The following is a 10847-nucleotide window of genomic DNA, read 5'->3' on the forward strand; positions in this document are numbered from 1 at the left end:
CTAGTCAGTTTTGCTAAATTCAAAAAGAACAGATAACTCCTTGTTATTTAAATTTGTTCAGATCACAGAAATAAAGATGAAAAGCCTACCCAAAATTGTGTGAAAATTATTTACAAAAAAAACATAAAGTCCTCCTACTCATTAATAGAGATTTTTTTTTATATATACTTTAGGTTTTAGGGTACATGTGCACAATGTGCAGGTTTGTTGCATATGTATCCATGTGCCATGTTGATTTCCTGCACCCATTAACTCGTCATTTAGCATTAGGTATATCTCCTAATGCTGTCCCTCCCCCCTCCCCCAACTCCACAACAGTCCCCAGAGTGTGATGTTCCCCTTCCTGTGTCCATGAGTTCTCATTGTTCAATTCCCACCTATGAGTGAGAACATGCGGTGTTTGGTTTTTTGTCCTTGCGATAGTTTACTGAGAATGATGTTTTCCAGTTTCATCCATGTCCTACAAAGGACATGAACTCATCATTTTATATGGCTGCATAGTATTCCACGGTGTATATGTGCCACAGTTTCTTAATCCAGTCTATCGTTGTTGGACATTTGGGTTGGTTCCAACTCTTTGCTATTGTGAATAGTGCCGCAATAAACATACGTGTGCATGTGTCTTTATAGCAGCATGATTTATAGTCCTTTGGGTATATACCCAGTAATGGCATGGCTGGGTAAAATGGTATTTCTAGTTCTAGATCCCTGAGGAATCGCCACACTGACTTCCACAATGGTTGAGCTTTTATAATGATAAACAAATACTGGTGAATCAGACCAGCATTAGATCATGTTAGGGTTTATCACAAGAAGGAAAAGTTAAGCAGTAATATATCTATTAATATAATTCAATTCATTAACAAATTGGCTTTAAAATATGATAATCATGACAGATGCTATTCATGTAATTTCCCCAGCTGGTGGCTCTAACCTGAGTGAGCACCATGTCTACGCACAAAGTATCGGATGAATTCTACAATGTTACACCTATTGAAGAATACACTTTATGGGAAAGGGGGAATTTATAAATGCCAGGAACCAGAAATGAATAGATGGCATAAGTGGAAACCCCTAATCCTTTCAACACGACACAACAAGACAAACCAAGCCAGAGCACTGCTAACCCACTAGACCCAGAGGTCTACTGCCAACCTCTACTATCACCTCCACACCCTCATCTCTCCTCCTGATAATTCAATCCTGAGAGTCAATCTTCTGGGTGGGGAAAGCACTCAGGCTGCCTAGCATCAGGTTTTCTGGATTTGGAGCAAAAGCAGTTTAGAGGAATTGCATGAGTAGGTCAGCTACCTGTCTTAGTAAAGACATTAGTGAGGTGAGATGCTTTAGTTTCTCCTTCAAAGGTGGGGCAGAGAGAGGGTGAAAGCTGAATTTCAGTGAATTTTCTCCTACTGATGTAGAAGAAATGTTGTCCCAGCTAGCCTGATGTTCAAGCAAGCCAGCCTGAGCTTATAAGGTCACCTTCGGACAATTCTGATTGTTGCCTTACAAAAATTCAGTTTCTATGCATTTTTTTTATCTTTATAAATTTGAAATACAAAAACATTTTTCTGTACTTTATTGGGGAGAATCTACCAAGAACCTACAGCAAATCTCATGTTTAATAATAAAAGATCAAAAGCGTTCCCCATTTAAAGCAGGAACAAGAGAAAGAGGTCCTTGTATATTTCTGGAGACCTTCCTAAAATAGTAGGAGCAAAATTAAAATATATTTCTAAAAGACAGAATTATCAATATTTGAAGATACAATTGACTACCTACAGAATACAGGTTTCTGAGATAGTAATAATTTCATTCCTTGACATAGCTGATAGTTACATGGTGTGTTTGCTTTGTAAATTAATCAAGTTTTCATTCACAATGTGTGCACTTTTGTATTTATTCTGTTCTTTAATTTTAAATTTTTTACTTAAAAAAATAATCAAGAAATAACTGCATATGTTTTTGGATGTTAACATTTCAAATAAGTAGTTTTTAAAAACTGGCAACTCAGTAAATAATATTGAGGCAGATAATTATTAAGGGAAAATTTAATTTAGATTGATTACATTAGGCAAAATTAGATAGATGAAAGAGCTGAACATTAAAAATGTATAAAATTACTAGAAGAAAATATAGAGAAATATTTTTATAATTTTTTGATTGAAGAAATTCTTCAAGGCTTAAAATCTAACAGCCACAAAGAAAAAGCTGATAGATTTGGCTACAAGATACCAGAAGCAAAATTCAAAGATAATTAATAGACAAATGGGAAATATTTAAAACATACACAAGATTAAAAAGAAATAATGTCAACATTTTTTTAAAAACTCATAAAAATCCATTTTAACAAAGGACAATTCAACATTTTTGAGGAGTAATGATATGAATGTTAATTTACAGAAAAAAGGAATATAAATGACCACCACACCTAAGCAAATATGACCAGTCATATATATTCAATGAAAAAATTAAAATAGTAATGCAGTATCATATTTTACATACCAGATTGGCCTGAAATGAAAAATTTTTACAATATCCAGTGTTAGTTAAGATATGGGGAAGAGGTGCTGTTAAGGAGCATAAAAATTCATACAGCTCTTTAGAAAGCAATTCGTCAATATCTATCAACTTTAAAATAGGCATATTCCTTGAGATAATATTTACATCTAATACTATTCTACAGAAATACTTGCACAAATGAACAAAATAACAAAATACTGATTGTATCACTGTTTGTAATAATTATTACAAATTTCCATCCAAATGATAATAGTTAAACTAATCTTATTTATATATTGGAATTATTAAAATAATAGGAAGTTCCAGCCTGTGTAACATGGTGAAACCCTGTCTCTACAAAAAATACAAAAATTAGTGGGGAACAGTGGCACATACCTGTAATCCTAGCTACTGGAGAGGCCAAGGTGGGAGGATCACTTGAGCTGGGAGGTTGAGGCTATAGTGAATTGTGATTGTGCCTCTGCAGTGTAGCTTGAGTGACAGAGTGAGATTCTGTGTCAAAAAAAAAAAAAAAACAATAGGGAGATATATGTACAAACAAGGTAAAATAAAGAGAGAAAATAAAGTCAAATAAGATCTAGAGTATAGTCCCATTCTTCAAAAGAAACAATCTATACATGTTTCTGGAGATTTTGAGCAGAATCTATCAACAACACTTCTTTACCATTCAGAGTTCATAGGAAACTGAGAAATAAGACCAAAGACATATAGGCAAAACATAAATATATCCTAAAACTCTGACAAGATGTCAGATGGATTTTTTACACAAGCAGAATATTTCATCAAGTGGGAAGGAAACTGATAAACAAGCACAAAATAAATAGGATCATTTCAGACACTAGTGAGTGCATTGATGAAAATAAAACATAGCAACTGAGAGTAGTTAAGAGGTGAGACTGGGATGGAAGGAACTACTTAGATTAGGTGGTATGGGCAGACCTCTTTGCAGACTTGAAAGGGCAAGACATATGCAAAGAAAAGGGAACTCTCATACACTGTTGATGTGATGTAAATTAGTACAACCACTATGAAGAACCATATGGAGGTTTCTTAAGAAACTACAAGTTGAACTACCATATGATCTAACAATCCCACTACTGGGCATTTATCCGAAAGAAAGGAGATCAGTATATCCAAGAGATATATGCACTTCCATGTTTATTCCAGCACTATTCACAATAATCAAGATATGGAATCAACCTTGAGGTAGGTGTCCAACCACAGATGAATGGACAAAGAAAAGGTGGTATATAAACACAACGGAATTCTATTTAGCCATAAAAAAAGAATGAAATCCTGTCATTTGTGGCAACTTGTATGGTACTGGGAGGCATTTTGTTAAGTAAAATAAGCCAGGAACAGAAGTTTAAACACTATATGTTCTCATTCATATGTGGGAGCTAAAAAAAAAGTTGATCTTGAAGGGGTGAAAAGTAGAACAAAGGACACTAGAGGCTGGGAAGGGTGGTGGGAGTTGGGGGTAGGAAGAGATTTGTTGAAGAATACAAATTTACAGTCAAGTAGGAGGAATAATTTATAGTGTTCTATAGCACTATGGGAAGATTATAGTTAACAATAATATATAGTTTTAAATAGCTAGAAGGAGGATATTGAATGATCCCAACACAAAAAAACAATAAATGTTTGAAATGAGGGATATGCCAATTACCCTGATCTGATCACTGTACGTGGTACATATCACAACATAACTAGGTACCCCCAAAATACATAAAATTATTATATGCTTATTAAAAATAAAATACTATAAAAATAAATGAAATAAAAAGAAACAAGACATAGCTTGGGCAGCAAAGTTGAGCACTTCTATCCAGAGTAGGGATCAGTAAGATTTTTCTGTAAAGGTTCAGTTAGCAAATTTTTAGCTTTGCCGGCCATATGGTCTCTGTTACAACTCCTCAATTTTGCTGTTGTAGCATAAAACAGCTTTAGACAAACATAAATGAATGAGAATGACTGTGTTCCAATAAAACTTTATTTATGGACAATGATATTTAAGTCCACATAATGTTCTTTTGGTTTTTCCAACCATTTAAAATGTAAAAACCATTCTTAGCTCACATATTTTACAAAAACAGACAGCAGACCGGCTATGGCCTGAGGGCAATAGTTTGCTGACCCCTGATCTAGAGTCAAGGCTTGTCAGACGCATGTGCCAAACATCAATTTGATTTATACAGATCATCTTACAATTGTCACAATTCTATCGGGTCACTATTACTATTACCCCATCTCAATAATTAGGTGACTGAGGCTTAGAGAAAGTAAGCAACTTTTTCAAGACCTGTTGCTGAACTAATAATATTTGACTTGGATTAAATATAACACCCCTCTCTACTAGGCAGTTAACTTCAACTCCCTTGCCGTCTCTTAACTGTAGTTTCCACAAGATTAAGAATGATAATAATATATATCTAGCTTCCTACAGTTGTTGTAGAACTCAAATAAAATAATACACTTTGTAATGCATTTTATAAATTGTAATTTACATTTTCCCCAACATAGCCACCTCATTGCATTTTGGTGTTTGCTTAATTTTCACCAAATTAAAGAGATTTCTCCTGATCATCCTATCTAAAAGAGCAACCCCAGTACTATCTACCAACTCTGTCTTTTTTCTCCAAAACTCTCCTCACACTCTGACACATATTCACTCTTTTTTATTATTATTGTCTGTCTTCCCACACCAGAACACCATGAGAAAAGTTACTATCCATTTATGTTATTTCTATATCTTCAATGCCTAGAACAGTACCTGGAAGAAATAGTTATTTAATAAATCATTGCTGAAGAAATGAATATATACAAATAATTCTTAACTTGTATAATATTTTTCTATTTTTCACCTTTGGCATTTCTAGCACAAAATCTAACTCACCGCACACATTCTTTCAGAAGAGAGTAAACAGCAGGAATGCAGTTGTGGAAATAAGCACTAGATCTCTCCTGCTTCCTTAAAGAATACATCTATAATCTATTTTATTTTTAAGAAGAAACCTGTTGACTGTATTTTGAAGACTGTTTAAAAAAAACCTCTTAAGCTAGGTGCGGTGGCTCACACCTCTAATCTCAGCATTTTTGGAGGCCGAGGTAGGAGGATCACTTGAGGTCAGGAGTTTGGGACCAGCCTGGCCAACAAAGCAAAACCCAGTCTCTAATAAAAATACAAAAATTAGGCTGGCATGGTGGTGCATGCCTGTAATCCAAGCTACTCGGGAGGCTGAGGCACAAGAAGTGCTTGAACCCAGGAGGTGGAGATTGCAGTGAGCTGAGATTGTGTCACTGCACTGCAGCCTGGGCGACAGAGTGAGACTTTGTCTCAAAAACAAAAACAAAACAAAAACCTCTTGAGTGCTACAGAACTGTGTCAGATTTATTCATAATAACACAAGACATTCAGTAGATAAACAAGGACCTTTATAGTATTTAAAAAAACAAAAGCTATTGGTTGAATTGGAAGATATCTCTAGAGGTTAATTACTCCATACCTTGACATTTTGTCAGTTATTAGTTGCAGCTACCTTCTTATTTTGACTTTCTGAGCTTAAGTCCTTCAAGTCATCCTGCTTTGGTATAATTCTTATATATGTCTCATTTTTCAAGGTTTTAAAATTTTGATTCAACTAGCAGTACCCCTGAATGTCTCCTACGCAACCTCGTATATTTGTGTATGTGTGTGATTTTCTAAATGTTCCTTGAAACTCTTTTTACCTAATATTTTCTATTACTTCCCATTTGTTGACTAATATTTTATTGAAATTTTTATTTTCATTATTTGTTATTCTTTCCATCCGTTAGAATTCCAAATTCCAGCATTTAATTATTTTATTTATAAATCTTTTTGAAATTTTACCTTTTATTCATGAATACAGTCTCATTCACTTGCTCTTGAGATAAAGATCATTTTTTAAAATCATAAAGATGCTTTCTCTTACTTTCGTTTTTCAATTGAACCTCAGAGATTCATTACATAATTATTTCTCTCTGCTTCAATATTCCTGGAAAAACTTACTACTTGAAAATATAAATACACAAACAGTATAAATATATAAGCATATAGTTAGATATTTGAGAATAGATATTGATCTGTAAACTAGTGCCGTCTAAAAGAGGCCAGGCGCAGTGGCTAATGCCTGTAATCCTAGCACTTTGGGAGGCCAAGGTGGGCAGATCATGAGGTCAAGAGATAGAGACCACCCTGGCCAACATGGTGAAACCCCATCTCTACCAAAAATACAAAAATTAGCTGGGTGTGGTGGCACCTGCCTGTAATCCCAGCTACTTGGGAGGCTGAGGCAGGAGAATCACTTGACCCACGGAGTCAGAGGTTGCAGTGAGCCAAAATCATGCCACTGCACTCCAGCCTAGCAACAGAGCAAGACTTTGTCTCAAAAAAAAAAAAAAAACAGAGAAAATAAATGGCAGTAAATTTATCACAGTCCTGTTTAAAATTCTTGAGTGGTACCCACTCAATGATAGCAATATAATAAATATGTTATATTTTGAAACATTAGTTGATAAGCTGCATTATATAAAATTTACTGAAAACAGCATTCTGTGAAAATATTAACCAAGATAGAACATTCATTAAAAACATTATGCTCAAAATTGAAACGCATGAAAGGCCGTAATGGCTGAAATAAAATTAAGAAAACTCCCCCCAGTCAAGGAAATAAAGAGCAACAGAAGTGCGAACATGGCCCAGAATAATAATTTTTATTTTTTTAATATCCATTCCTTGAATATATGCATCATCTCAAGTCATTGTGTGTGCTTGCGAGAGAGACAGGAGACAGCCAAATGCCAAGCAGTTCACTGTGCACAGGAGGTTTGCTTAAACATGCCCAAGGTGAAAAATTTCATTTCCTAACACATGTGCAGTAAGGGAAATAAATCAATGTGGAATGGCTCAGACTAAGGACCCACCTATATGTACACTGAGAGAACAAGGTGGAGACACCAGGAATTCACAATTTATGCAGGAGAAGCCTGTCCTCTTCAGCTCCTGTGTGGTGGTCTGATATTCAATATGTCAGGTGAGGACATATTGGCAGGACCCCCTTTCTTTGCTGAGAGCTTTCTTTTAATAAATTCTACTCTCCTCAACTTTCAATGTGTCTGTGTGCCTAATTTTTCCTGGTCATGAGACAGGAACACAGATTTTAGCTGAGCTAAGAAGTGAAAAAAAAAATCCTGCATCATTTTGGTGGCCTGTTTGGGGAACAAGGAAAGGTGAGTAAAATGCAGAACAAAAAATCTTTATCCCTCTTGTTTCTGAGCCTTCCTGTCCTCAGACTTCTTCCAAGGGTAGAGGAAACTGCACCCCATCCCACCAACCCCCTACTGTCGCTCTTCAGATTCAGTAATGTCGGCCTCGATCCAACCCAGTCTTTTCTATGGCATTTTCCATCTTTCTTGTCGGGACTGTAATGGCACCTATCTTTTCCTTTACAATATTGGGGGTGTTCTACCCCCACCCCAATGGCTGCAGTCACACACACTGGATAGACAGGTGAGTGGTGACTCCCACCCCCTACCTTCCTAGCTGAGGCTACGGTGCATGGCCCAAGTCCCCGCTTGGCTGGCTGGCCAGCATTCCCTGCCATGCATGCATGGTGTCTTTCCCTCCCCCAGCTGAAGAGTCCATCTCCATCCAATAGCAATTAAAAGTTTCTCTCCCTGTTGGAAAAACCCATTTGCATAAGAATAAGAGGTTCTTCCCCAAGGTATCTTTCTAGCCCTGCATTTAAGCTGTTTTTCTTTTCCTTTTCTCCATTAGGTCAGGAGCTAACTTTTATGCAAGAGGCTATTCTTTCCTTTTCAAGGACGTTTTACTAGGCCAGGAACCCAACTATCACTGTTTACATTCTTTGTAAAGTTTTACTTATGAAAATGGATTTGTGAGATTGGTCTTAAGCTGTAGCCAATCTGGTGATGCTTTGGATGGCTTTAGTATGGTTCTGTCAGAAACGGGTATCTTAGGATGGGATGCGGGCCTAGGACTCCATAGGCCCACTGTTCAAGCCAGCCTGGATAACTGGTCAGTAGCAAACTTTGCTGCAAGCTTCTATCTTGTTTTGCGTCCTTGGGAGAACCATGTGGCAATGCTTTGTTTTAGCCTCCACTATTTTACAATGGTGGCCTGGGTTCAACCCTGGCTTAGGGAATGAGTCCTTTCTGGTTTGATATCTGTATGACCTTTGCCATTTGTTGATTCTCTTCCACTCCATGAACTGCCTTGAATTTTCCTTTCTCTGAGTACCTAGATGGTTACCTTCAGTAAAGTTTGAAAGCCAGAAATACTGGCTGCCTGGCGCAGCTAAAGTCATGTAACAAGGGATTTAAAAGAATTTTCTTAAAGAGTGCTCAGCTTAATTAAAAGTGGATATCCAAGTTATAGGTATATTTAAAAGGCCTTTATGTTTTCCCTTCTTGGATCTTGTTTTGCTGGAAGAAGGATTTTTTTCTCAGTCAACTGAATTATTTTTCTCCATTTTGTCTTGTCACTCTAAATGCAAGCATCAGGGGCCCTAAGATAATTTCTGATGGCTTGGGACTCCTTGGAAAAAAACAGAAAAGGCACCACAGATTCCATTTTGAGAGAGACCTCTGTTTTCCTCAGGGAGTCCCAGGAATTGGAGGCAGATGGATCCTTCTCAAAATCTGTATTTGTGTTTCAGCTATACCTGTTTAGCAGGCCCTAGAAAGTGCATGCTTTCCTAGCCTTGCTCTTAAAGGTCTCCACCCAGAGGCCAATAGTCCAGTTAGGAGTTTGGCAAATAAAAAAATCTCTTATAGCTATTTGATATTCTTCTGTGAGTCTGTGCAGTTATGTATGTGTTGTGTGTGATGTCTACAAAAAAGAGCTCTAATTAATTGGCTTGAAAGAAAAATAAATGCTTAAATCAAATATTTTTTAAAGAGAACATAAAAGCTGTGACATCTTTTGGTTCACAAGATTTTAATCTTTGAGAAATAAAAAGCCTTAAAGATTATTAGTAAAATGCAGATGTAGTCAAAATGTAAATTTTTGCCTAGGGTTAAAAGATTGTTTTGAATTGGATAAGATAAAGCCAAATGCTCAAAGAAGCTGTGGAAGGTTTCTAAATAATTAATCTTGCCAAAGAAATTCTGTGTGTGAACACTGACTAAATTCAAAAGTGTTATAAAAGGTTTTTGCTTTTTAAAATTTTTGAGTTATCATTTTGGCAAAATAACTTATGGTAATCTGGGATTCTACTTCATAACATCAAGTGTTTTAAACCTCTAACATTTAACAAGCTTCCCAAAATTATATTTCAGCTTCAAGGTTGTCTTTCCTAAACCCTAGCTTTTCGATGCTGCAGAGGGCCTCTGGAGCAACCAGAAGAGAGGTAAACAGGACTGTCTGACATGTTTAGGTACATGGGATTGCCAAAATGATGTTTAATCTTCATCAGGTTATATTTTAGGGAATAATAATATATGTTCCAAAATTGTATGGGGTTTCTAAAATTCTTATGGCTGAATGTATGCTATCAATCACAATTAGGGTTGTTAGGTTATTGTAAACCATACAGATAACCAAATTTCTTTGTCAGTCATGTCTCTGACTGTAACTACCACAGACATTTTGTTATTCACAATTGTATTGTTTTGATCCTCTTCAAAAGATGGTTTATAACCAGCGATAGAACTTTGACAAGTGCTCTCAAATGCAGGTTTCTGATAACTTTGGAGATTGTGGCATTGGAACAGAGAAAAAAATGTACAGGACTCACGAAGAGCTGATATGTTCATAAATATTAAACAAAACAAGAGTTAACTAAACAGACTGAACTAATAGAAAGCTGAAATAATTTTTTGACTTTTGCTTGCAACATTGCTGATCCTTGTTTTGTTTAATATTTATGAACATATCAGCTCTTCGTGAGTCCTGTACATTTTTTTCTCTGTTCCAATGCCACAATCTCCAAAGTTATCAGAAACCTGCATTTGAGAGCACTTGTCAAAGTTCTATCGCTGGTTATAAACCATCTTTTGAAGAGGATCAAAACAATACAATTGTGAATAACAAAATGTCTGTGGTAGTTACAGTCAGAGACATGACTGACAAAGAAATTTGGTTATCTGTATGGTTTACAATAACCTAACAACCCTAATTGTGATTGATAGCATACATTCAGCCATAAGAATTTTAGAAACCCCATACAATTTTGGAACATATATTATTATTCCCTAAAATATAACCTGATGAAGATTAAACATCATTTTGGCAATCCCATGTACCTAAACATGTCAGACAGTCCTGTTTACCTCTCTTCTGG

At 36.0% G+C, this 10847-nt stretch overlaps 1 long non-coding RNA gene across 1 annotated transcript in view; it reads right to left on the reverse strand.

Annotated features, from left to right (window-relative positions):
- Positions 1 to 2927: 2927 nt before the first annotated feature.
- The window catches only part of LOC131382018 (uncharacterized), a 97366-nt gene continuing 89446 nt past the window's right edge, over positions 2928 to 10847 (reverse strand). Inside the window, exon 4 of the long non-coding RNA XR_009211166.1 lies at positions 2928 to 3015. This is a non-coding gene — a long non-coding RNA (uncharacterized LOC131382018). The remainder of the gene's footprint in view (positions 3016 to 10847) is intronic.

This window comes from Hylobates moloch, unplaced genomic scaffold, assembly GCF_009828535.3.
Source record: "Hylobates moloch isolate HMO894 unplaced genomic scaffold, HMol_V3 SCAFFOLD_19, whole genome shotgun sequence".
NCBI lineage: Eukaryota > Metazoa > Chordata > Mammalia > Primates > Hylobatidae > Hylobates > Hylobates moloch.